The sequence below is a fragment of the Heloderma suspectum genome, chromosome W, assembly GCF_057233095.1.
Source record: "Heloderma suspectum isolate Gila_16-S chromosome W, 16-S_ref, whole genome shotgun sequence".
NCBI classification, from domain to species: domain Eukaryota; kingdom Metazoa; phylum Chordata; class Lepidosauria; order Squamata; family Helodermatidae; genus Heloderma; species Heloderma suspectum.
Genome location: NC_139475.1, coordinates 65,863,397 through 65,889,031, shown reverse-complemented (window position 1 = coordinate 65,889,031; position 25,635 = coordinate 65,863,397). Strand labels below are relative to the sequence as shown.

Here is a 25,635-nt window from a genome sequence, read left to right as displayed (position 1 = left end):
GTATCGTCTGCGGATCTGAGGTTGTTGATAATTCTCCTGGCAATCTTAATTCCGACCTCTGAGTGATCCAACCCGGCGTTTCTCATGATGTACTCTGCATATAAATTAAATACAGCCTTGTCGTACTCCTTTCCCAATTTTGAACCAATCGGTTGTTCCATGTCTGGTTCTTACTGTTGCTTCTTGACCCTCATACAGGTTTCTCAGGAGACAGGTAAGGTGGTCTGGTACTCTCATCTCTTTCAGAATTTGCCAGAGTTTGTTGTGATCCACACAATCAGAGGCTTTAGCGTAGTCAATGAAGCAGGAATAGACGTTTTTCTGGAATTCTCTTGCTTTCTCCATGATCCAGCAGAAGTTGGCGATTTGATCTCTAGTTCCTCTGCCTCTTCGAAACCCAGCTTGTACTTCCGGTAGTTCTCGGTTCGCATACTGCTGAAGCCTAGCTTGTAGGATTTTGAGCATCACCTTGCTGGCATGTGAAATGACTGCAATTGTATGGTAGTTTGAACACTGTTTGGCATTGCCCTTCTTTCGAATTGGAATGTAAACTGACCTTTTTCAGCCTTGTGGCTACTGTTGAGTGTTCCAAATTTGTTGGCATATTGAGTGCAGCACTTTAACAGCATCATCTTTTAGGATCTTAAAGAGCTCAGCTGGAATACTGTCATCTCCGATAGCTTTGTTGTTACTAATGCTTCCTAAGGCTAAGACTTCACCCTCTAGTATGTCCGGCTCAAGTTCAGTGAGCGCACTATCATGGCTGTCAGGGACATTCAGATCTTTCCTGTATAGTTCTTCTGTGTATTTTTTCCACCTCTTCTTAATCTCATCTGCTTCTGTTAGGTCCCTGCCTTCTTTGTCCTTTATCATGCCTGTCTTTGCACAAAACGTTCCCTTGAGATCTCCGGTTTTCTTGAAGAGATCTCTAGTCTTTCCCATTCTGTTGTTTTCCTCGATTTCTTTGCATTGTTCATTTAAGAAGGCCTTCTTGTCTCTCCTTGCTATTCTCTGGAACTCTGCATTCAGTTGGGTATATCTTCCCCTTTCTCCCTTGCTTTTCGCTTCCCTTCTTTCCTCAGCTACTTGTAAAGCCTCATCAGACAGCCACTTGGCTTTCTTGCATTTCTTTTTCTTTGGGATGGATTGAGTTGCTGCCTCCTGAACAATGTTACGGACCTCCGTCCATAGTTCCTCAGGCACTCTGTCAGGTCTAATCCCTGAAATCTGTTCCTCACCTCCACTGTATATTCATAAGGGATATGATTTAGGTCATACCTGAATGGTTTAGTGGTTTTCCCTACGTTCTGCAATTTAAGCCGAAATTTTGCAAGAAGCAGCTCATGATCTGAGCCACAGTCAGCTCCAGGTCTTGTTTTTACTGACTGTATGGAGCTTCTCCAACTTTGGCTGCAAAGGACATAATCAATCTGATTTCGATATTGACCATCTGGTGATGTCCATGTGTAGAGTCGCCTCTTGTGCTGTTGGAAAAGAGTGTTTGCTATGATCAGCGTGTTCTCTTGGCAAAACTCTATTAGCCTTTGTCCTGCTTCATTTTGTACACCAAGGCCATGCTTGCCTGTTATCCCGGTGATTTCTTGACTTCCTGCTTTAGCATTCCAATCCCCTATGATGAAGAGGACATCTTTTTTTGGTGTTAGTTCTAGAAGGTGTTGTAGGTCTTCATAGAACCGATCAACCTCAGCTTCTTCGGCATCAGTGGTTGGGGCATAGACTTGAATTACTGTGATGTCGAATGGTTTGCCTTGGATTCGTACTGAGATCATTCTATCGTTTTTGAGATTGTACCCCAATACTGCTTTTCCCACCCTTTTGTTAACTATGAGTGCTACTCCATTTCTTCTAAAGGATTCTTGCCCACAGTAGTAGATATAATGTTCACCTGAATTAAATTCGCCCATGCTTGTCCATTTTAGTTCGCTGATTCCCAAGATGTCGATGTTCAATCTTGCCATCTCATGTTTGACCACCTCCAGCTTACCTTGATTCATTGATCTGACATTCCAGGTTCCTAAACAATATTGTTCTTTACAGCGTCGGATGTTCTTTTCACCACCAGACACATCCACAGCTGAGTGTCCTTTCGGCTTTGGCCCAGCCACTTCACTCTTTCTGGCGCTACTTGGGAATTCCCTCTGCTCTTCCTCAGTAGTATATTGGACACCTTCCTACCTGAGGGGCTCATTTTCCGATGTCATCTCTTTTAGCCTTGGGATACGTTCCATGGGGTTTTCTTGGCAAGAATACTGGAGTGGGTTGCCATTTCCTTCTCCAGTGGACCACATTTTGTCAGAACTCTCCGCCATGACCTGTCCGTCTTGGGTGGCCCTGCACGGCATAGCTTATGGCTTCACTGACTTACGCAAGCCCCTTCGCCACAACAAGGCAGTGATCCATGAAGGGAACAAAGGCGATAACTTCTGAATATTTGTAACACTGCCCCCCACCCCTTGCTTTCTGTACAAGGTAATCCAGCCACTCCCAACCTAATTATGGGAGTTGCAATCCAACACATCTGGAAGGCACCAGGTTGGGGAAAGCTGGGGTTAAGTTTGGGATAATTTTGCGGTTGGTGGGTATATTAGAAGTTTAGTGCAGTGTGGCTTAGCTCCCTCTGTGCCCTACACATTAGTCCTGGTGCAATTACCGAATGCTTTAGTCAGCAATATGTTCCCAATCATTCTAACAGCCTTAAAAAGGGGGCAGCCAACAGAACCCAGGGACCCATAGAAAGCTTGTAGAACAGCTATACTGTAGAACAGTATTAACAGAAAGTAGTTCATAGTGTGGCTTCAGCACCAGCACCTCCTTTAAGCAACAAACCGCTTTAGGCTTTGACAGACCTTTCCCTTGCACACGTCAGAGACCAGCTGCTGCATTGAAGATCCCAAGACTTAAGTCTCTTCCTTGCAATCCTAACTTAGAACAGACCATGTCTTGCTGCTGATAGCCCTTTCAGAGACACCAAGTACCCCTCCCCCCATTAATCAGGGTACCAAAGGTATTTTACTTGGGGCACTGCTCATCATAGTCACTGAAATCTTACCCAGCCACTGCCACTATGGCATTTCAGCAGGCAGTGCCCACCCATTCAAAACACATCTTCACAGCCATAATGGCTAGGAACTTGTTTCTTTTTTTAAAAGAAAGAAGAAAAAGAATTGACGAATTTTTCAGGTAGTTGAATTCTGCTCTTTATACCCCAAGTTGGCACTTTCCTGCAAAGTCACAGCTAACGCAGAACCCCGCTTCTCACAGTAAAAGAAACACACACAAACACAGATGCACCATTTGGTTTAGCAATCTTTATACATCCACAATACATAATCACCATGCACAAAAATCAAAATGGGTATTTTCAAGGGGAATTGCACTTAACAGAAGAGTCAGCAGGAAGCAAGGAAGAGGGGGGAAAACCTCCTCCCCCCACCCCAATAAGCCAATGGTACAGTACAAAGCCAACCTGCAGAGGGTTTACTGACACCAGCATTTATGCAAGGGGGGGGGGGGTTCACAGCCTTTCCGGAGACTTGCCTCACAACGTAGAAGAGAAAGCAGTATGTGATTCCTTTAATACTGTGAGAGATGCTATTTGGATGTTGGAATAACAGCAATTTAGCTCTATGAATTTGGATAAACCAGCAAAATATATTAGAATAACATGCAGCAGAGTGTATTCCTGGGAGATGCCTACAGAACAATCAAGTAGGATTAGTAAATCCAGGAAAGGATCTTTAACAGAGACCCTGATGGGAGCTACGAAATTACAGGTGAAAAAAATATCTATAAGTAAGAAAGAGGTACCTGAGCAGAAGCAAACATACAAAAGATGGCCTTGGATGAACAAACACAGAATATTATAGATGCTATAAGTAAAAAGATGGATGCTTTTGAATTATGCATAGAACAAAGGATGGGCACCTTTGAACAACGCATAGAACAACGGATGGAGAGGCAAGGATTGGAAGTGAAGGAGGAGATTAAAGATACGAAGGAAGAATTGAGACAAGAAATTAAGAAATTAGATGCTGCATTAAATCAAAGAGAAGAAGAGTTTAAAATAATGGCAAACAGAGTGGAAGTATTGGAAAACAATGCAGAAATTGTAACCACGGAGTTAGAATGTGAGCAGGATGCCTTAGCCTGGTTTGAACTCAAAGACAAGGAACGTTCATTACGTTTGAGAGGGGTCATGGAAAGTTATGGCAGTGCAGAACCTGACCTCAGAACGGAGTTGGTAAAGACTATAGCAGTATTTTTGAACAAAGAAGAAACAATTACGGAAATGGAAATAGATCGAGTTTATAGACTGAATTTGACATATGCAAAAACAAAAGGTATACCCAGAGATGTTATTGTCTATTTTGTAAAGAAAACTACAAGAGATTCAATTCTCCAGAAGCACTACAAAACTAAACTGAAGATGGTGGGCAGAGAGATTATCATTATGAAAGAAATTCCTGGAAGATTTTTGAGGAAAAGGAGAGATTACGCATTTCTAACAACAATCCTGAAACAGAAAAAGATCATATTTAGATGGGAATTTCCAGAAGGTGTGGTGGCATCTTAAAGAGATCAGAGATATAAGCTGAACTCAGCTCAAAAAGCAAGAGAGTTCCTTCAAATTTATGGAAAAGACTGGATAGACTTACAACTTGACGTACAAGAAGATGATAAAAATAAAGAGGATGGATTATAAATTTTTAACTTGGAACATTAATGGGGTGAATGCTCCCCAAAAGAGAAAGATAATATTTCATTATTTATAAAAATTGAAACAAGATATGTTTACAAGAAACTCATATTAAGAAGGAAGATACTAAATACTTAATTAATAAAAAATTAGGTGAAGAGTTTATAACTGCAAGCCAAAAAAAGAAAAATGGTGTAGTGCTATATATTTGGGACCAGGATGTCAGGGTGGACACTGAGCCCATAGAACCTCAGAGCAGTTCTGATTCTGAAGAGGAACAGCTGTCCGTGGGAGAGGAGTGCGCTCATTTTTCCTAAGCCCTGCAGCTGACAGAGATTCTTCCTGCTGGCATTCTAGAGATAGATAGCGGTCTTGGGAGTGAAAGAGCGTGGTAGGAGGTCTGGCTGGATGCTCAACGCAGACGCAGAGAGCGACGAGCTATGGAGGGTGCGGAAAGGAGGCGTAGTGCCCATTTGGCGCGCAAGCAACGGTCACGTCCAGAGGACCCAAGGAAAAAGGGGAGGGACTCTCCCTAGCCCATAAGTTCAGGGTCTGCAAGTGATTCTCGTTCAAACGGGGACCAACTGTTTCCAACCCAGGGCGTAGGTTACGCTGCTGTTCATAGCTTAGTCGCTGGTGATAGAGTTATTAAGTTGTAAAAGGAATAAAGCCTTGAAAAGAATCCTTTGTCTGTGTCTGGAGTTGGCTACTGGAGTAGAATGAAAGAGGCTGGCTAGGGCCACCTGACACGGAATTAGTGCTATATATTTGGGACCGGAATTAGTATTGTCAGATGAACAAGGATGTTTTGTAGGAGCTAAAATCTCATTGAATGACATATCAATGTTGATTTTAGGGGTCTATGCACCTAATGACCATAACGCAGAATTCTACGAAGATCTTTTATCCAAACTTGCGGATTTAACTTTTGACAGTTGGTGTTTAATGGGAGATTGGAATGGAGTGATTTCGCCCCAAATTGATAGAATATCAGAGAAAAAAATAAAGAGTAATCAAGGGAAACAACCTAAAAGCTTTTTTGAACTGATGGACAATTTGGCTTTAGTAGATGTATGGAGAGACAAAAATGGAAATTCAAAAGAATATACATATTTTTCAGGAAGACATAAATCACTTTCAAGGATTGATATGATTTTGATAACCAAAGAGTTTGCCATAAATGTGGGTAAAATAGAAGTTCTACCAAGATCATTTTCGGACCATAACCCTGTATCTTATGTTATATGTGAAAAGAAGTACTAGCTTTAGATGGAGATTGAATGAAATGATATTTCAAAATAAAAGCATTGTGGACGACACTAAAAAGAAATTGAGAGAATTCTTTGAATTGAATCTGAACAAGGGAACAAATATTCGAACTGTATGGGATGCAAGCAAGGGATATATGAGAGGTTATTTTATACAACAGAATATGCAATTGAAAAAGAAAAGAGAAGAAAAAGTACAGAATATTTTAAAACAGTTAAAAGAGAAAGAAGAATTCTGAAAGAAAAAAACGGGAAAGGCAAGTGTTCCCGTTTTTTAGTAAGTATTCTAATACAGATTAGAATACTCCAACAACAACTGTCGATGTTAACAGTTCAGGATATGCAAAAAAAAATAAACTTTGTAAAACAAAGAACTTTTGAATTTGCTAATAAACCAGGAAGATGGTTGGCCTATAAACTTAGAAAGGAAAAAGAAAATAAAATAATTGTGAAAATAAGGGAATATGGATTAGAATTAACCAATAAGGCTGCAATTCAGAAAGTCTTTCATCAGTATTACTTGAATCTGTATAAAAGACACGATATCTCCCCAGATTTAATGGATAAATATATTCATAAACAAAACTTACCAAAAATTACTAAGGAACAAAAACAAATGATGAATGGCCCAATAACAGCAAATGAGATGATGGAAGCAATAAAAAAAATTAAATTGGAAAAACTCTGGGACCAGATGGACTATCAGGATTATATTATAAGAAGTGTGAAGAAGAACTTTCACAACCATTGAAAAATATGATGAACAGTATCTTAGAAAAGGGGGAGGATACCGGAAACATGGAAAACAGCATATATAACACTAATACCGAAAGAGGGACAGGGTTTGACCTCGGTAAAAAAACTATGGACCAATCTCATTATTAAATAATGATTATAAGATATTTGCAACAATTTTGGCAGAAAGGCTTAAGAAAGTATTGCAAGAGTTTGTACACGAGGATCAAAGTGGTTTCCTACCTAGGAGACAGATGAGAGATAATGTAAGAATAGTCTTGAATGTACCTGGAAAAACACCCGGAAAAACAGGCAGCTCTGATCTTTTGAGATGCAGAGAAAGCATTTGATAATCTCAACTGGAATTTTTTAATTAAGACTTTAGAAGAATTGGACTTTGGAGAAAACTTTATAAAATGGGTGAAATCGGTATATACTGACCAAAAAGCACAAATAATTATAAATGGGGACTTGAATAAACCTTGTGAGATACAGAGAGGAACAAGACAAGGTTGCCCATTGTCACCTTTATTGTTTATATTGGTTCTAGAATTATTGAACGGAGATATAAGACAAGATGATCGAATTATAGGAATAAAAATTAAAAAGGAGAAATATAAACTGAGGGCTTTTGCAGATGACTTGGTGTTCATGTTGGAAGAACCTTTAAAGGGAATTGAAATTTTAATGAAAAAACTAAAAGACTTTGGAGCAGTGGCAGGTTTTAAAGTTAATAAACAGAAAACAAAAATCTTAACAAAGAATGTGAACGTTCAAGAAAAAAAAAGTTGATGGACAAGACAGATTGAAAAGAAAATAAAATATTAGGGAATCCTTCTGACAAATATGAACTGTATGCTTTTTCAAAATAACTGTGTTAAAGTGTGGAATGAAATTAAACAAGACCTATTAAAATGGGAAAAATTACAGCTATCACTTTTGGGAAGAATTGCAACGATTAAAATGAATGTACTACCTAGAATGTTATTTCTGTTTCAAATGATACCCATTATTACACTGGATTTACCTTTTAAGCAGTGGCAGAGAGACATAACGAAGCTTATATGGCAAGCAAAAAAATCCAAGAGTTAAAATAAAATTTTTACAAGATGCAAAAGAGGTGGTTTGGGACTACCAGACTTTAAAACCTATTTCTCTGCCTGCTGCTTGGTGTGGATGAAAGAATGGGCAACATTGAAAAATAGAAGACTTTTAGAATTAGAAGGACATGATTTGAGATATGGGTGGCATGGTTATGTGTGGTATGATAAAACAAAAGTGAATGTAGGTTTTAATAATCATTATAGAAGACAGGCTATATTAAGAATTTGGAATAAATATAAATTAAGGTTTTATCAAAAAATACCACGTTGGATATCCTCACAAGAAGAGAATTTGAAAGCACGCATAAATGGTTAAGATATGATTTATCAGAATTGTCACAAGGAGAATATAAATTAAATATAAATTTACTGGAACCCTCTTTCTCTATATGATAACGGCTGCAAGGTTATTGTATGCACAAAAGTGGAAGAATGAAATAATACCAACTGCAAATGAGTGGATCACGAAAATGATGGAGCTGGCAGAGATGGCAAAGCTTACTATTATAATTAAAGAAGGATTAATAATTAAATTTTGGTCAGAATGGAAACCTTTTTTAGAATTTGTACAAGAAATAGAGAAAAATGTATGTGGATTCTGTTCTTTGAGATGGTCAACTCTTTTTTCTTTGTTAAAACTTAGGAGCGAAATGAGATAATGTCTGTGAACTCAATGTATGATATACAACTAAGATAAGAAGCAGAGAACAATAATAAGCATTTGTTGTGTAAGGGGAGCCGAAGGTAGATCCTTTATTATCTTAGATGTATTTTAGTGTATCCCTGTGTGTGTTGTTGTAATGATGTGTATTGTGTGTCTGTGTTGTCCCCTCCCCTTTTTTTTTAAATAAAACTATTAATCGAAAAAACAACCTGCTGTTTATTCCAAGCGACGGCACTTTTGGTGGAGCCTCCTGCTATATCCCCATGAACAAGAGTCTGCACTGGCCTCTTTAGGGATTTTGCCCCCCTCAAAACGGTCGTGGGTTTCATCAGAGAGGCCTCACATCCCAGCCCTACGAGCCTTTCCTTCTTGGCATGGTGGGGTGGGGGAACCTCAAGATGGTTGCTCCTCCAGCCAAGGATCATTCTAGCATCCCTATTCCCTGACCAAACAACCCTGACATGCTGCAGCAGCAAGGATGCTCCGCACCAGAGGAAAAGGAAAAGGGAGGAGAGTGAGCCTAGACACTTTTGTCCAAGGTGGGGGAGAACCCCCACAGAGGGTTGGTTTTGCTCTTGCCTAGGCCTGGAAACTCCACTGCCAGGACAGTGGACTGCAGGGAGTTAGCAAATCTCTCTGAGAAAGATTGGGGAGGGGAGAGAAGAGAGAAAGAAGAGAAGAATCAGCTCAAGTCAAGACAGAGAAGTGCAGCAGGAAGTACAGGCCCCTCTGCACAAGGTTTAGTCAAGACTGCTGCCCACAGCAGGAAGACACACTGCTACGGAACTGCCATTTTTAAAGAAGTACATGTAGCGTGTTAGCAAGTGGCTCAGCAAACGCTCCTTCCAGGGGTGGCTCAGAACATTAAGTGACCGTTTCTTAAAACGCCTCCTGCTTTGCTTCTCTTCCCTCCCTACAGAACATAAAAGTAATTCAAGTAAGTGAATTAAGTTAACAACTGTCTCAGGGCCATTAATGTCCAATAAACGTTCCATCACACTCAAAAAACAAATTAAAAAAATTAGAATAATCTGCTGGCTCAATGCTTATAGTTCACACCCCAAAATAATCATATTCAAAAGGAGTCAGAGGTAAGGCAATGTTAGCCCTACGGATAATGCTCTAAGGTGGAAGTGGGGGGGAAGTGGAAGGAAGGAAACTAGAGCCACTGAATGACAGGAGAGATGCTGGAGAAGTGCACACGAGTTTCTGACTGAAGAAGAGTGAGGAGCAGATGCCAGCCCCCAGGAGGTCACAGGTTCTAACAACACTGGAGTCTGTTAGATTTCTGTCCATCGGTGGTGGGGGGCACACTGATGTCCACCACATTGTTGCCGGGCGACTCATCATGGGCAGACCGGTCCGCAATCTGCTTCTGTGACACGATGCGGTAGATCTCTGCAAAAAGGAGACCAGAAGGGGCTCAAATACAGACACGGGTTTTTTCCTCCAGGGAAAGAAGTAGCATCCCCACCCCACCTGTAACAAAGTCACCAATGGAACAGAGAGAAGGATGGGACGGATCCCGCATGTCCTCAGAGCCACCACACAACACACAGAATCGTTCAGTAATTTGGACTTCTGTACCCCGATCCTACCCTAACTAGAAGTAGCACAGATAACATTTATGGCCTATTCAACAGCCATGTGGTATAGTCCTTCCTATGCCATGTATCCCTTCAGATTGCAGCCAGAGAAATGCTAATTTGAACGCAGGTTTAAACAAGCAAAACATGAGGCCCTGAAGAACTGTCTATTCCCATTACATTTCATTGTAAGGGTGAGGTTCACCTCCATTTCCACCTGAGAGACTAAAGTCTTAAGCTCACTGATTTTTAAGGTTTCTACACGGAGACCTTTTCCACATCAACTGGTCTCCTGAGATACTCCCAGGGCCTCGTACACCACAGAGAATTCCAGCAAGTCCACTATGACTTATTTCACGCAGGGTGCTGGCCATGCCCAGAGGCCGTCACTTCTGCCCCATGTGAACAGAGATGCTCACAGAAAAGGTAATATTCTAAACCACACAAAAGGCCACCAAACAATATAGGTTATAAGAAACTAATCTACACACACACACGTGTGTGTGTTAAATATACAACCAATTGTCATATACAATTAAAAACAAGGTTCTACTAAAATATTACAAACAAGGTTAAAAAGATCTATAAGCAGTCCTCAAGTATTAGACAAATTCCTGGAGGAAAAGGCTATCAATGGCTACTAGTCCTGATGGCTATGTGCTACCTCCAGTACCAGAGGCAGTGAGCCTCTGTACACCAGTTGCTGGGGAACGTGGGTGGGAGGGTACTGTTGCACTCATTCCCTGCTTGTGGGTTCCTGGTCGACAGCTGGTTGGCTGCTGTGTGAACAGAATGCTGGACTAGATGGACCCTTGGCCTGATCCAGCAGGGCTCTTCTTACATCCTTATGTTCTTATTCCCTACATACATATTATAATTGGTATCTATACCGGGCTATACACATTTTACTGCTATTTGTAAATACTGGTATTTATTGGCAGAAATTCCAAGATGTAGAAACAACCCAGTGTTTGCATACAAAAGGGCAAACAACTTGAGAGATGTACTGGTTCACAGTACTTTAAAGGCCTCTCCACCCTTGCTAACTTCTAATATAGGTGGTGAAAAGGTTACTGGAAACTATCCATGTGGCCATTGCAGTGTGTGCAGCAACTGCATTAACCTTAAGTCATTTAAGAATCCTTCTGGCAACAGATACCATTATATTAAGGAATTTGTAAATTGTAACACCAAAGGAGTTATTTATGCTATTCAATGTCCTTGTGATGTGATATATTTTGGGATGATTACTAGAGCTGTCAGAATAAGAATTTGTGAGCATAAGAGCTGCATCTGCTCCAGAAGACTACAGGCCCCTATGGTGAAACATTTCATGAACATGGGACATGATGAAAATGATTTGAAGTTCTGGATTATTGAAAAGGTTCAAGGCTGTGGAACCAAGCTACACCATCTACTGAGAAGAAAGGAAACCTTCTAGATATATACATTAAGGACTATGTTGCTGTATGGGCTCAATGAGGAATTCAGTTGGATGCCATATTTGTAATTTCCTCTGTGCTGGTTTTCCAATTAGTTTCATACTATACTTGCCATTGTTTTATTCTATTACTTGCTTGTTGTATTTTAGCAATATAGTTTTTCTGATTGTAATTGTAGGATTATTATATTTGACTATGTTTTAAGAAGTTGTTCTCTTTGTACCCTATATGGTTTTTAAGATCTTTTTGGCTTCCTGGTATGTATGTACGTGGCTTTAAAAACTCTCCCTTTGCCAAACTGATAACTCACCTGCACGGAGCCTTGATTAAGGCCTTTATTTAGCAACTCAGATTACAATAACAGATGGCTACTCACAGCATCTAAGCCGCATGGTGGAGTTGGACATAGTGCTAAAAGTCTTTTCTTTCTTGAAATAGAGCTGGATACAGTCTTGCTCAGTATACATTGATGGAAGAAATTTGCTGTCTCAGGTAAGAAGGTTTTAAGGGTTTCTAGCTGGTGGGTTGCTCCTTTTGCTGTACGGGACTTTTTTTTTACTGTGGTGTGATATCCTGGAAATTTTTATCAGGCGTTTTGCCTTGTTATGTTTTAGGTACAGGAGGAAATGTTTATACTCCCCTATTCAGCTGATATACATAAATACCGCTTGGCGAGAAGCCAACAATCCTACTAGTTTTAAAAAACTGTTGGTAAATATACCTCTTATTATTTTTGAGTTATTTTATTAACTGAGTCAGTGACAATATTTTAGATACATTTAAACTTCTTTGTTTTTGTTTTACAGGCTTTATGCAGAATTTCTGCAATTATAAGATATTAGTTGTAATTGGCGATTATATGGGCTGTAATTTGTGTGTATTTTTCCCACTGATGAAGACCGTCTCGGTCGAAACAGGTATGGGACAGGGGCATTGGAAAACTTGTACAGCCCGGTATAGATACCAATTATCATAATATGTATGTAGGGAATACTTGAGGACTGCTTATAGATCTGTTTAAACTTGTTTGTAATATTTTATTAAAACCTTGTTTTTAATTGTATATGAGAATTGGTTGTATATTTAACACGTGTGTGTGTGTGTTTGTTTTCTCCTATAACCTATATTGTTTGGTGGCCATGTGAACAAAGAACAGGTCCTGCAACCCACACAATAGCCTTCCAGCAGCCGTGGGACCTGGTACCTTCAGGAGCTTATCAGCCATTACTAGGAGCCCAGGGATTCTGCAGAACTCAGCTGGAAAACCAATCTTAGCCTTCGGGTAGCCCACAGGTAGAAATGAAACACATCCCTCACCTACAGCCCAGGGATTATGCATATCACCCCCAAGAGCTGCTTCATACATTATGGGAACTGAAGGTATGCAGTCTCTATACTATGTATCCCTTTCTATCTCTTCTCTTGGACTACACACAGCTCAAACACATATAATATAATGAAGACAGGCTTTTTCTTTTCTTTTTTTTAAGGCGGGGTGGGCATGATTCTCACTGTTACATAAAAACATGCAGTAGAGAGACTGGTAGCAGCCAGTTATTTCTGGTGTGAAGAAGTAGCAGCCTTTAAATCACCAGAGGCTCCTGCCACGTAACTTACTAAGAAGTGTGATTCTAGACACAGCCTTCCTACAACCCACACCCACAGTTCCTTCCCTGTCAAGGCAAGGCAGTCACCCAGCCACAACAGCAGCCAGCCAGTATCTTTTGCCAAACGGAGGCAAGCTATATGTTAATTAGTGATGTGGGTTTTCTGGAAAAATTTGAATTGGAGAAAAAAATCCTGTGTAAATTAGGGTAATTTGCCTTATTAAATTTTCTGATGCCTTATAGAGTGATGTCATTTGGCATGTTTATTTGCCTTGTATTTAATAAACAAAGAGTACCCCATGTTAAATTTTTGTCCCAAAACACCACAAGTATTTTATTTATTTATTTATTTATTTATTCATTCATTCATTCATTCATTCATTCATTCATTATTTCATTTCATTTCTATACCGCCCAATAGCCGAAGCTCTCTGGGCGGTTCACAAAAATTAAAACCAAACAACACACAATAAAACAATTTAAAATATATAGAACATTAAAACCACAATATAACAATAAAACCACAATATAACAATACAACCACAATAAAACCTAGCAGCAGTACAGGAGTTTAAAATACAGATTTAAAACAGCAAAGATAAAAATTTAGAAAGCTAAAATGCCTGGGAAAATAAAAAGGTCTTCACCTGGCGCCGAAAGGAGTACAATGTAGGCACCAGGCGAACCTCACTAGGGAGCTCATTCCAGAGCCGGGGTGCCACAACAGAAGAAGCCCTCCTCCTAGTAGCCACCCGCCTCACTTCCTTTGGCAGGGGCTCACGGAGAAGGGCCGCTGATGATGATCTTAAGGTCCGGGCAGGCACATATGGGAGGAGGCGATCCTTCAGGTAACCTGGCCCCAAGCCGTTAAGGGCTTTAAATGTTAACACCAGCACTTTGAATCGGGCCCGGAAATGGACTGGCAGCCAGTGCAGCTGGAAAAGTAAAATTACTTTTTATTTAATTTAAAATGTTTGTATCCCACCCTATATCATTAAGATCTCAGGGCGGCATACAGATAAAATAAATTTAAGCAGTATAAAATAATAAATAATTTAAACAGCTAAAAGCAGATTAAACCATTAAACAAGTTAATACCAATTAAAATCTAAAACAATAAAATAGTTAAAACAGTGTGCTACTTTAGGGAATGCATTTTAGCCCTCGAAGGCTTTGGTAAAAAGCCATGTTTTTAGTTGGTGCCAAAATGAGACCAATGACTGTGCCAATCAGGCCTCTAAGGGGAGGGCATTCCACAACTGGGGTGCCACAGCAGAAAAAGCTCTCTCCCACGTCCCACCATAGTGTATGACTCGCACTGGTGGGACGCAGAGGAGGGCCCCTCCAACAGATCTCAGTCCTCAGGCAGGCATATATAGGGAGAAGTGCTCCCTCAAATACTGAGGTCCCAAGCCGCTTAGGGCTTTAAATGTCATCACCAAAACTTTGAATTCCGTCCGGAAGCGTACTGGCAGCCAGTGCAATTCCTTTAAACCCAGTGTTATATGGTTTTTATGAGATGTTCCGGTCAGCAGTCTAGCTGCTGCATTTTGCACTAGCTGCAACTTCCGAGTCGTCTTCAAGGGCAGCCCCATGTAAAGCGCGTTGCAGTAGTCTAATCGGGAAGTTACCAGCGCATGTACTACTGTGGCCAGGTTATCCCTGTGCAGGAAAGGCCGTCGCTGGCGGATCAGCCGATGCTGGCGCCGAGTACTCCGGGCCACGTCGTCCACCTCGGGCTCCAGTGACAGGGATGGATCTAGGACTACGCCCAAGCTACGCACCTGCTCCTTCAGGGGGAGTGCAACCCCGTCCAGGACAGGTCACTTACCCAATTCCCGGACTCAGGGACCACCAATCCACAGAGCTTCCGCCTTGTTAGGATTTCGCTTCAGTTTATTGGCCCTCATCCAGCCCATTATAGCCTCCAGGCACTGGTCCAGCACCTTCACTGCCTCAGCCAACTCCAACGACAAGGAGAAATAGAGCTGAGTATCATCAGCGTACTGGTGACACCCCACCCCAAAACTCCTAATGACCTCACCCAACGGCTTCATATAGATGTTGAACAGCATGGGGGATAGAATAGAACCCTGCAGCACTCTACAGCTTAATAGCCATAGGGTAGAGCAGGAATCCCCCAGTACCACTCTCTGGACTGGTCTACCCTACAGGTAGGAATGGAACCACTGTAGCACAGTGCCCCCAACTCCCATCCTGCCGAGCCGATCCAGTAAGACACCATGATCAATGGTGTAAAAAGCCGCTGAGAGATCCAGGAAGATCAACAGGGTACCACTCCCCCTGTCTTTCACCCGGAGTAGGTCATCAGTCAGAGCAGCCAAGGCCGTTTCAGTGCCGTACCCTGGCCTGAAACCAGACTGAAATGGGTCCAGATAATCCGTTTCCTCCAAGAATGTCTGAAGCTGCCCAGCCACCACACACTCAAGCACCTTGCCCCAAAAGGGGATATTAGCAATGGGGCGATAGTTCTCACACACCTCTGAGTCCAGGGAGGTCCTCTTCAGGAGAGGGTGCACTACCCCCTGACAGAGTGAAGCATTTGCCGCCCCCTGGACCCACCCAACCAATCCACCCCTGCTAGATCGTATTAGCCAAGATGAGCAAGGGTCAAGCTTACGTGTGGTGGGATGGGCCGATTCAAGCGTCCTGTCCACATCAGGCTGCAACAACTGAAACTGATCCCAGAGAACACAACCAGACGGAGCACTGGACACCTCCCTCCATTTCATTTGACTTGAAATATTTGAAGGGGGGAATTAAAGCACACTTTAATGTGATTTAAATGTTATATTCTATAGACGCTTTTATTGGAATATGTCTAGGAATGTCAAAACAACAGCATGTACTTCATCTACATTGTTTAAATTTCAGTAAAAAAACAAAGGTTCTGAAAGCTGTTCACATGCGAATTAATGTTAGCAAGCCAAAGAACCATGCATGATATGTTGTAACCCACACATCTACAACCTGAAATTGCAAATCACCTAATATTGTATTTGCAATTGGCATCCATTCATTGTTAGTAATCAACTTATGAAATGGAAACTTTTCTGCAGAGAAATAAAGCACTGGAAAAGTTTCCACCCCACATCACTGATCTTAATACACCTCCATAAACCTCTTGCTATAAACATGCACAACCCAAAGAGCTACTGGAAATGCCAACCCATAACTCATTCACACAGACAACAGTGACCACAGCTGAGATCTAGAGGAGAGTTTCCTTTCCATGCTCTGCTCCATGCCAGGCACAATAACCCAAACTGAAATCCTTACCTGTAAGAATGTTCTTGAAGGCTTCTTCTACATTTGTTGAGTCAAGTGCTGAAGTTTCAATGAATGACAGGTTGTTTTTTTCTGCCGGGGGCGGGGGGAGAGAAGGGAGGAAGTCATTGCAGGGTTTTTTTAAAATTTGCAGCTGGCCCTTTCCTCCAAGTTCTCAAGACCAGTAACAGCTTCCCATCCATCCACCCCATAAAGGCATCAAAATCAGATAATCAGACAGTGATTGTAGTTTTATATTCTATATTGTATTTAAATTGTTTGAGACAGCAATCTTATGGTCCCTGGAGACCATAGGGTTTATTGGAGTCCCCCTCCCAAAGCCATAGACACTCCTACGATTTCAGGAGGAGGACTACAGGATCCAGTCCCTCCTGCCCTCTCACAACCACAATGGGAAGAAGTGTGCAGGCTGCTTTCTGAGGTTGCACACGCAGCCTTGAAGGACAAAAAGGGGGCGTTCCAGTGGGTGGGGAGGGGAGAGAAGAGGCCAGGATACAAAAAATTCTATGGCCTCGACAGTACCGGCACTGCCCATGCCAGCATGCCTCCACTAGAAAGGCACAGAGACACATTTAGGGGGAAAAGAAAAACAAGGACGGAGAGGCAAAAACTGCCTCCGTTGCTCCTCCCTGTCTATCTGCAACAGCCTGGCAGGGGATAAGATGCTCTGAAGCCCCCAAGATCAGAAGCTTCTGTCTAGTAGGTGGCAACCTGAAAGGATTGAGGCCTCAGTGTTTTTTTTATTGTAACTCATAACAAAGAGAACTTTGTTATGGGTTATGAATATCATTTATAAATGGATAAAGATATAAAATATCAGCCATGATCTCATTAGGATCATGTTGGAGCCTCAGCTACCCATACCCAAAATCTGAAATACATAGGGATGAATATGGGTGTTTTTAAAATAATAATTAATATTATGTTTCATTTGTTATATCTTTTGTTCATTTTATCTCTTGTTGTTCACCGGTCCAGAACCTGTTTAGATGTGGAGTGGTATGCAAATGCTGTAAATAAATAAATGAATAAATAAATATTGGCCTTTATTATTACAATCAAGACATTTTATCTTGTCATTCCTCAGTGTACATGATTGCCCTAACTTACACACACACACACACACACACACACACACACACAAAATGTTAGCTTAAAAAACACCTATGAAGTAAATTGGGCTGGTCACTCTCAGCCCAAGTTCAGCTAAGCCAGCATTTGAACCCAGATCTTCCCAGTCTGTGTCTGACACTGTCTAGCCACTGGCTCTCTAATGTACATACTTTTGAGCACTTTGAAAAAGCGCTATATTTATATCAAAGCTTATTGTGGCATTTAGTGCACTTGCCTTGATCCAAGACCTTTAACCTCTCCTCTCTGGGTCCTCTTTCAGGTGCCTACCCATTCCCATGTATAACAGATATAACAGATCTGGGGGCCCTTTCAGGAAGGGACCTGTCCTAGACTTAGTTGTACCAACAATACTGCTGCTTCGTAAAACCATGATAATCCCTCAGCAATTTACACAAAGCTTTTCTGTGCCGTGCCATGCCATTATTTCCCCCCTCTTCCTCCAGGTGGCCAGTTTGCAAAATCCTTCAGCACTTCAGAGAGCGTAACCAACCCTGTTACAAGCACCAGACACTTAAAAAAAATAAGGCAATAGCCAGAATTTAACGACAGCCAAACCTGCAAAAGCAAGACTCATCTGTGGGCACAGCCCTCAGGTGACGCAAGTCGCTCTTGTTCCCCACCAACATAATGACGATGTTGTTATCTGCATGGTCCCGGAGCTCCTTCAGCCAACGCTCCACATTCTCGTACGTCAGGTGCTTGGCAATGTCATAAACCAGGAGGGCCCCAACAGCGCCACGGTAATAGCTGAAATTGTTTCACAAGCATTACTCAAATTGGGGAAGAGATCTACACCATGTCTTCAGACAGAGAAACAGAGTTGATTGAACAGCATAGAAGTCGCCACACTTATAATTGTGTAGTGACAAACACTATAAGGAAGGCTGAGCGCAGAAGAATCGATGCTTTCGAACTGTGGTGCTGGGAGGTCAAATCAGTCAATCCTAAAGGAAATCAACCCTGAGTGCTCATTGGAAGGACAGATACTGAAGCTGAAGCTCAAATATTTTGGCCACCTAATGCGAAGAGAAAACTCCCTGGAAAAGACCCTGATGCTGGGAAAGACTGAAGGCAAAAGGAGAAGGGGACGGCAGAGGATGAGATGGCTGGATAGCATCACCGATGCAATGAATATGGACTTGAGCACGCTCCGGGAGAGAGCGCAGGACAGGAAGGCCTGGCATGCTATGGTCCGTGGGGTCACGAAGAGTCAGACATGACTGAACGACTGAACAACAAAAAGTGACAAACATCTCATAGAATAGTGGGATTCTAAGATTCTATTTCTATGAGGTCCCCTTTAAAAAAACACTGTTACAACAGTGGGAAGGGAAGAGCAGAGACTTGGGAGCCCAGTGGGTCACCTGCTAAGACAGGACAACATATCAGAACAAATCAGATAATGTTCTGCCTGGTGACAGATATGAGAGGGCGAGTGGGAGCTTTCTTACAATACTAAACTAACGAAACTCCTTCCAAGTAAATTGAGGCTAGGGATGTCAGAGAATTCCGCCACGGATCTCAGTGAGGCCGAATGCCAGTGCATTCGGCTCCCCGAAATCCGTGGCGGAATGAAGCCCCCCGCCCCACCACCCTGCGAAAGGCTCACGAAACAGAGCACTTACCTGGCGCTTCCCCATCTTTGCCGTGATAGGCTACGTAAATACTTACGTAGCCTATCATGGCTAATGCAGGGACACCATTTGCGTCCCTGCGGAGGCCATGATAGGCTACGTAAATATTTACGTAGCCTATCACGGCAAAAAAATGGGAATGCAAATGGCAGCTGCTGTAGCTGCCGCCATTTGCGTCCGCAGGCTCCGCACACCTGCAAATGCACCCAGCTGGCGGCTCTGCGGAGGTGCCGCAGAGCGGAGTTGGCTGGGTTAGGATTTTGGGGGGAGGTGCAGAGCGCCTCCCCCCCACCGCAAATCACCCCCTTTGAAAAGGTAAGTGACTTTCACACATCCCTGAGGCAGCCCTTTTCCTTTAAAGCTGGCTTCGCTCAAGAACCCAGCTCTTTTCTTTCTCTCCCCACTCTCCACTCACACACAAAGGATGTACAGGCACAAACACTGAACACTAAAGGAACACTGAAGTAGAAGAACTGGAAGCCACTGGACTGGCTTTTAGTAGTCAACATTTAAGCAACTACATGAGTAAAGGTTTGGTCTGATCTTATAGGGTTCTGCAGTTATAGTTCTAGAAGTTGCTATAACCCAGTCTTAAGTGTTTGGACAGAGGTACAAAGGAGAAATTCAAATCCCATTATTTTACAAAGTACCATCAAAGCAGGTGGGGGAGCCAGTAGTGACTCCTTTGGCATGGACAGATCATTATCTGATCTGTTTTGACCTTCAGGCCACCTGTAACCTCCGCAGGGGTGGGGGACCAAATTTGATGGTCTGCCCCCAGAGACTGAGTAATCCGGATGGATTTTTGAGGTCTCTTGGGGATTTTCCTGCAGGCTTAGCTGGCGGTCCTGCTGAGGTCCTGGTCACCACTTGGAATGAGATGACCCGGGCTATGATCGCTCCCAAACACCCTCGACCTAGTCACAGAACTGTGTCAGCTCCTTGGTATTCTGAGGCACTGAGGGCAATGAAATGACTGTCAATGATTAGAGTGCAAATGGCGGAAGATTCAGAACAAATACGATCGAACACAGGTAAGAATTCACTTGCGATCTTATTCTGTGGCGGTGATGGCAGCGAAGAAATCCTATTTCTTCTCCGCTACCATTGCATCTGCTCAGTGTTGTCCAGCAGAGCTCTTTTGTGTGGTCAAGAACTCAAGCCCTCAAAGGCCCGCTGTGAACAATTTGCCAGACACTTTGCAGATAAAATCACTCGTATTCGTGCCAACTTGGATGCCGTTGTTTTGACAGAGTCTGATATGGACAGGGCTCGTGCACATAAGTCATACTATGGATACCTTTCGGCTTGTGCAACCTGAGGATGTGGGCAAACTGATTGGAGGACTGAGGCCTACTAATTGCCCTTTAGATCCTTGCCCATCCTGGCTCATGAAATCTGCCAGAGCTGGGCTGGATATCTGGACCTCCGAGGTGGTAAACGGGAGGTCCCCACAGCTTTGAAAGAAGCTGTGGTGAGGCCCTTGCTGAAGAAACCAAATTTAGATCCAATGGTTCCAGATAATTACCGCCCTGTGCCAAATTTGCTGTTCTTGGGCAAGGGGCTGGAGCATGTGGTGGCCTCACAACTCCAAGCCATTTTGGATGAAACTGATTCTTTAGATCCATTCCAATCAGGTTTCAGGCCTGGTTATGGGATGGAAACAGACTTGGTCACCCTGGTTGATGACTTACGCCAGGGAATGGATGGGGGGAGTGCAACCCTGTTGGTTCTTCTGGACCTCTCAGCGGCTTTTGATACCATCGACCATGGTATCCTTCTGGATTATTTATCTGGATTGGGCTTGGGAGGCACAGTTTTAATGTGGTTCTGGTCCTTCCTGGAGGAACGGTCTCAGAAGGTGGTGCTGGGGGACTTTGGTTCCACCCCATGGCCATTAGCCTGTGGGGTGCTGCAAGGTTCTATCTTGTCCCCCATGCTTTTTAACATCTACATGAAACCGCTGGGGGAGGTCATCAGGAGGTTTGGGCTGAAACGTCATCAGTATGTGGATGATACTCAGCTCTGCCTCTCGTTTCCATCTGCATGTCCCAGGGAGGCTGTGGAACTCCTGAACCAGTGTCTGGGTGCTGTTTTGTGATGCATGAGGGTGAACAAGCTGAAACTTAATCCAGACAAGACGGAGGTACTGTGGTTTGGGAAACCAACTACTTCAGATGCAGGGTTACAACTGGTCTTAGATGGGGTTGCACTCCCCCTGAAAGACCAAGTGCGCAGTTTGGGAGTCCTCCTGGACTCTGAGCTAACTGGGGACACCCAGGTGGCTGCGGTGTCCAGGAGTGCTTTTTACAGGCTTAGGCTGGTACGCCAACTGTGGCCCTATCTGGAGAGGACAGACCTTGCCTCAGTTATCCACACACTAGTCACATCCAGGATGGACTACTGTAATGCACTATACATGGGGCTGCCTTTGAAGATGGTTCGAAAACTCCAGCTTGTGCAGAATGTGGCCGCCCGAGTATTGGTGGGGGCGATTCAATCATACGTATAATGCCTATACTGCGCCAGCTGCACTGGTTACCGGTGCATTTCCAAGCCCTATTCAAAGTGCTGTTTTTGACCTTTAAAGCCTTAAACGGTTTGGAACCAAGCTACTTGAAGGACTGCCTTCTCCCATACCAGTCCCCCCACACTTTAAGATCAGAAAGAGAGACTCTTCTCATTTGCCCACCCGAGAGCATCGTCAGGTGGGTGACCACACGTGAGAGGGCCTTCTCTGCAGTGGGCCCACATCTTTGGAACAAGCTGCCATCGGAGGTCCGCCATACTCCGGCATTGCAGGCTTTTAAGAAGGCCTTGAAAACATGTTTTACCTTGGCTTTCTCTTGATATGACTGCTATTGTTGCTGTTGCTGCTGATAACATTGTTGCTGGTTTTATTGTTGGCTTTTATTGTTTTATGTTTTATCGCTTTTAATACTTTAACTGTTTTCATGTATTTTATTGCTGTAAGCCACCTTGGGAGGGCTTCTGCCCTGAAAGGCAGCCAAGAAATATTTTAAATAAATAAAAGCCACATTAGCAAACAGACTGTTTTAGGTGTTTCTACAGGGGGTTGTTCAGGAAGGGGCAACTGCACCATTTTTGTACTGTTCATATGCGTTTTAAGGACAAAACATAGGAAGCTAGTTACCTTATCTCAGCTTAGGACCATTGGTCCATCTAGCTCAGTATTACATTCTGTACACCATTAACAGGTAGCAATGCTCCACCACCTCTTGGTTCTGCTACCCAAGATCCCCTTTTTTTAATTGGAGACACCATAGACAGAACCTAGGTCCTTCTCTATGCAAAGCACATGCTCTGCCTCCAAGCTACAGCCCTGCCCAATGTGCAAAGTTTCCTCCCAACCCACTCGAGCTTTCCCAGGAAGGTCACATCCAGTGATTTCCTACCATATGAGAATATTCCAGAGCAATTTTACACATAGTCACACAGTGGTGGACAAGAGTACCTTGGAAAGGGCAGCCCCAAGTACTTTAGCCTTCACTCAAGCAAATTGCTATAAGAATAAAGAGCTTTTATTCTTTAAAAAGGTGTCCACACCAGATTTTTCCTCACTAAACTGTTCTCACACTGCAAACTGTGCAGGAGGTACAAGCATTCAGGGTTTCAAGAGTGTACGCCATCAGTCAACAAGGTCCAAGGCAGCCTTCCCCAACCCAATGCCCTCCAGATGTGTTAGACTGCAACTCCTATCATACCCAGTCAGCAGATTGGGGGAGGCTGGTCTAATGGGATATAAGACAGTGGGTAGAGTTCTGCCAGTCTAAAGACTGACTAAGAGTACACCTTAAGTTGCCCACAAAACAAAAAGGAATGCCAACAGTCCTTTTTTTAAAAAATACTTTTTATTTTATTTTTATCTTTATAAACAAAACAAACAACACCAACAACCTAATCGGTAACTACAGTTTCCCAACAATACAATATTCTTAGGAGGACACAGCAGTAACGAAAAGGAGAAGAAAAGACTTTTTTTCTTTTTTCTCTTTTTTTGTTTTTAAAGGATTAAATTTAAACTCCACTACACACGGGCTTCAGTTCCCATTCTACTTAGAAATTATGCCTATAACATTGGCAATATTACAATTCAGTACAGTATAAATAATCAACCTTACATTTCAATATCATATCATCAGTCTTACAGCAAGGAAGCTGTCAGGAGCGCCCTAGCTGGCTCTTGCAGTCCTCTCCAATAGCCAACTCAGGACACAGACGACGAGGATTCTTTCCGAGGCTTTATTCCTTTACAACTTAATGACTCCTTCAGATTCTAATCACTAGTGACTAAGCAAGGAACAGCACTGGGGAAAGATAGCAGAGTAGCCTAAGCTCCAGGTAAGGCAGTTGGTCCCCATTTGAAGGGGAACCATGGGAAGACTCTGAACTTATGGGCTAGGGAGAGATCCTCCCTCTTTCCCTTGGGTCCTCGGGACGCGACCATTGTTTGAGCACCAAACCAGCGGTACGCCTCCTTTTGGCGCCCTCCATCTGTTGTCGCTCCCTGCGTCTGCGCTGAGCATCCAGCAAGCCCCCCTCCAGCACTCTCTCACTGCCAGGGTCACTATCCCAGGAATGCTGGCAGGAGGAATCCCTGCCAGCTGCTGTGCTTGTGAGAGATGAGTGAGCTCCTCTCCCACGGATTGCTGTTCCCCCTCAGAATCAGAACTGCTCTGGGGCTCTATGGGCTCAGTTTCCACCCTGACAGAAGCACAGCAATTCATTTCCAGTAACCATATATTGCCCTTAAGTTAGAATATAATAGTAAAGTTTAACAATTTTACCAGCCAAAAATCTTACTAACCAGTCTTATAGTAGTGATAATAATAAAAAAGGAGATTAAAAAGGATGATAATAATAATAATAACAAATCACGAATGAATTCAATATTATATAATAAAGCTTAGAAGCAACCTTACAACAATCAGTAATATATTTTATACTAGCTATATAAAGGAGAGTGCACATTTCTATACACCCTCAAACAATATATTTAAGTACAGTATATCACATCCATTTTAAAGAGAAAGGATTTAAAGAAAAAGAAAAAAGAGAAAGATGAAAGAAAAGAAACGGATATATGTATAAGCAATACTAAACATAGCCAGTTATGAAAACATGTTTGCAGATTCCAGTTCATGGGGCTGGAGCAGAAGTCTCATGCGTTTTTGCATTTAGCCATGCCTCCGCCATTTCATGACTTAGGCACTTCTTCATCTGACCTTCAGAAACAATGCAAAACATAGCAGGCTATTTTAAGTGATACTGTACGTTCATTTATTTTGCCAGATTTTTTGCCTTGATGAATTGCCTTCTTTTATCAGCCACTTCTTTGATGTAATCCGGAAATAACATAACTTTATCTTGTTTCCAAAAATTATTTCCGCCCCCTCTTGCCAAACGCAGGATATATTTTTTTTGAGGAGATTCTTGTAAATTGGACTATAATCGTATAACCAGTCCCTTTGGCATTTGGCACACGGAATGCCTGCTTGGTGTAATATGAGCTCGCTGGCCAGTCCCTGTGAACAGTCTTGCTGCCCTATTTTGGACCAGCTGAAGTTTCCGGACCATTTTCAAAGGCAGCCCCACGTATAACACACTGCAGTAATCCAGATGGGAAGTTCTCAGAGCATGGAGAACTGTCGCTGGGCTCTCTCTGTCCAGAAAAGGGCGTAGTTGGTATACCTAAGCTGATAAGCCTAAGCTGATAAGAATAGGGATGTACGAAAGTCACTTATCTTTTCGCAGGTGTGATTCGCGGGGGGGGGGGGGGAGGTGCTCCGCCCCTCCCCCTGGAATCCTCCCTGGCTGGCTCTGCTCCGCGGCTGCTCCGCGGAGCCGCTGGCCAGGGCCGTCCGCAGCCAGAGTTCCGGCCATGGCCAGGCTGCTGCGGATGCAAATGGCAGGTGCCATTTGCATCCTGCCAGGCTGCCGTGATAGGCTATGTAAGTATTTACGTAGCGTATCACGGCAAAGAGCAGAAATGCAAACGGAGGCCGCTACGCTGTTTGCGCCGCTGCTCTTTTCGTGATAGGCTACGTAAATATTTACGTGGCCTATCACGGCAGTCTGGCAGGACGCAAATGGCAGCCGCCATTTGCGGCCGCAGCAGCCAGCTGAGAGACCAGCCGCCGCCACCGGAGCTGCCGCCACCGCCCCAGGTAAGTTTCGTTCCAGGGGGATTCCACGGGGTGGCGGGGGATGGGAGGCCGTTCCGCCACGGGTTTCAGGGAGCCAAATGCCAGTGCATTCGGCCTCACTGAAATCCGTGGCGGAATTCTCCGCCATCCCTAGATAAGAAGTGCTCCGTGCCACCGAGTTCACCTGTGCCTCAAGCGACAGTTCTGGGTCCAAGAGCACCCCCAAACTACGAACGTGATCCTTTAGGGGGAGTGCAACCCCCTCCAGA

At 43.2% G+C, this 25,635-nt stretch overlaps 1 pseudogene across 1 annotated transcript in view; it reads right to left on the bottom strand.

The window, feature by feature from the left end:
* Positions 1-2,939: 2,939 nt before the first annotated feature.
* Positions 2,940-25,635, bottom strand: part of LOC146334108 (ras-related protein Rab-11B-like) — a 35,225-nt pseudogene continuing 12,529 nt past the window's right edge. The window contains exons 3-5 of the transcript XR_014786436.1: positions 18,121-18,312; positions 16,423-16,503; positions 2,940-9,885 (exon numbers count right to left, since the gene is read on the bottom strand). The product of XR_014786436.1 is annotated as a ras-related protein Rab-11B-like (transcript). The remainder of the gene's footprint in view (positions 9,886-16,422; positions 16,504-18,120; positions 18,313-25,635) is intronic.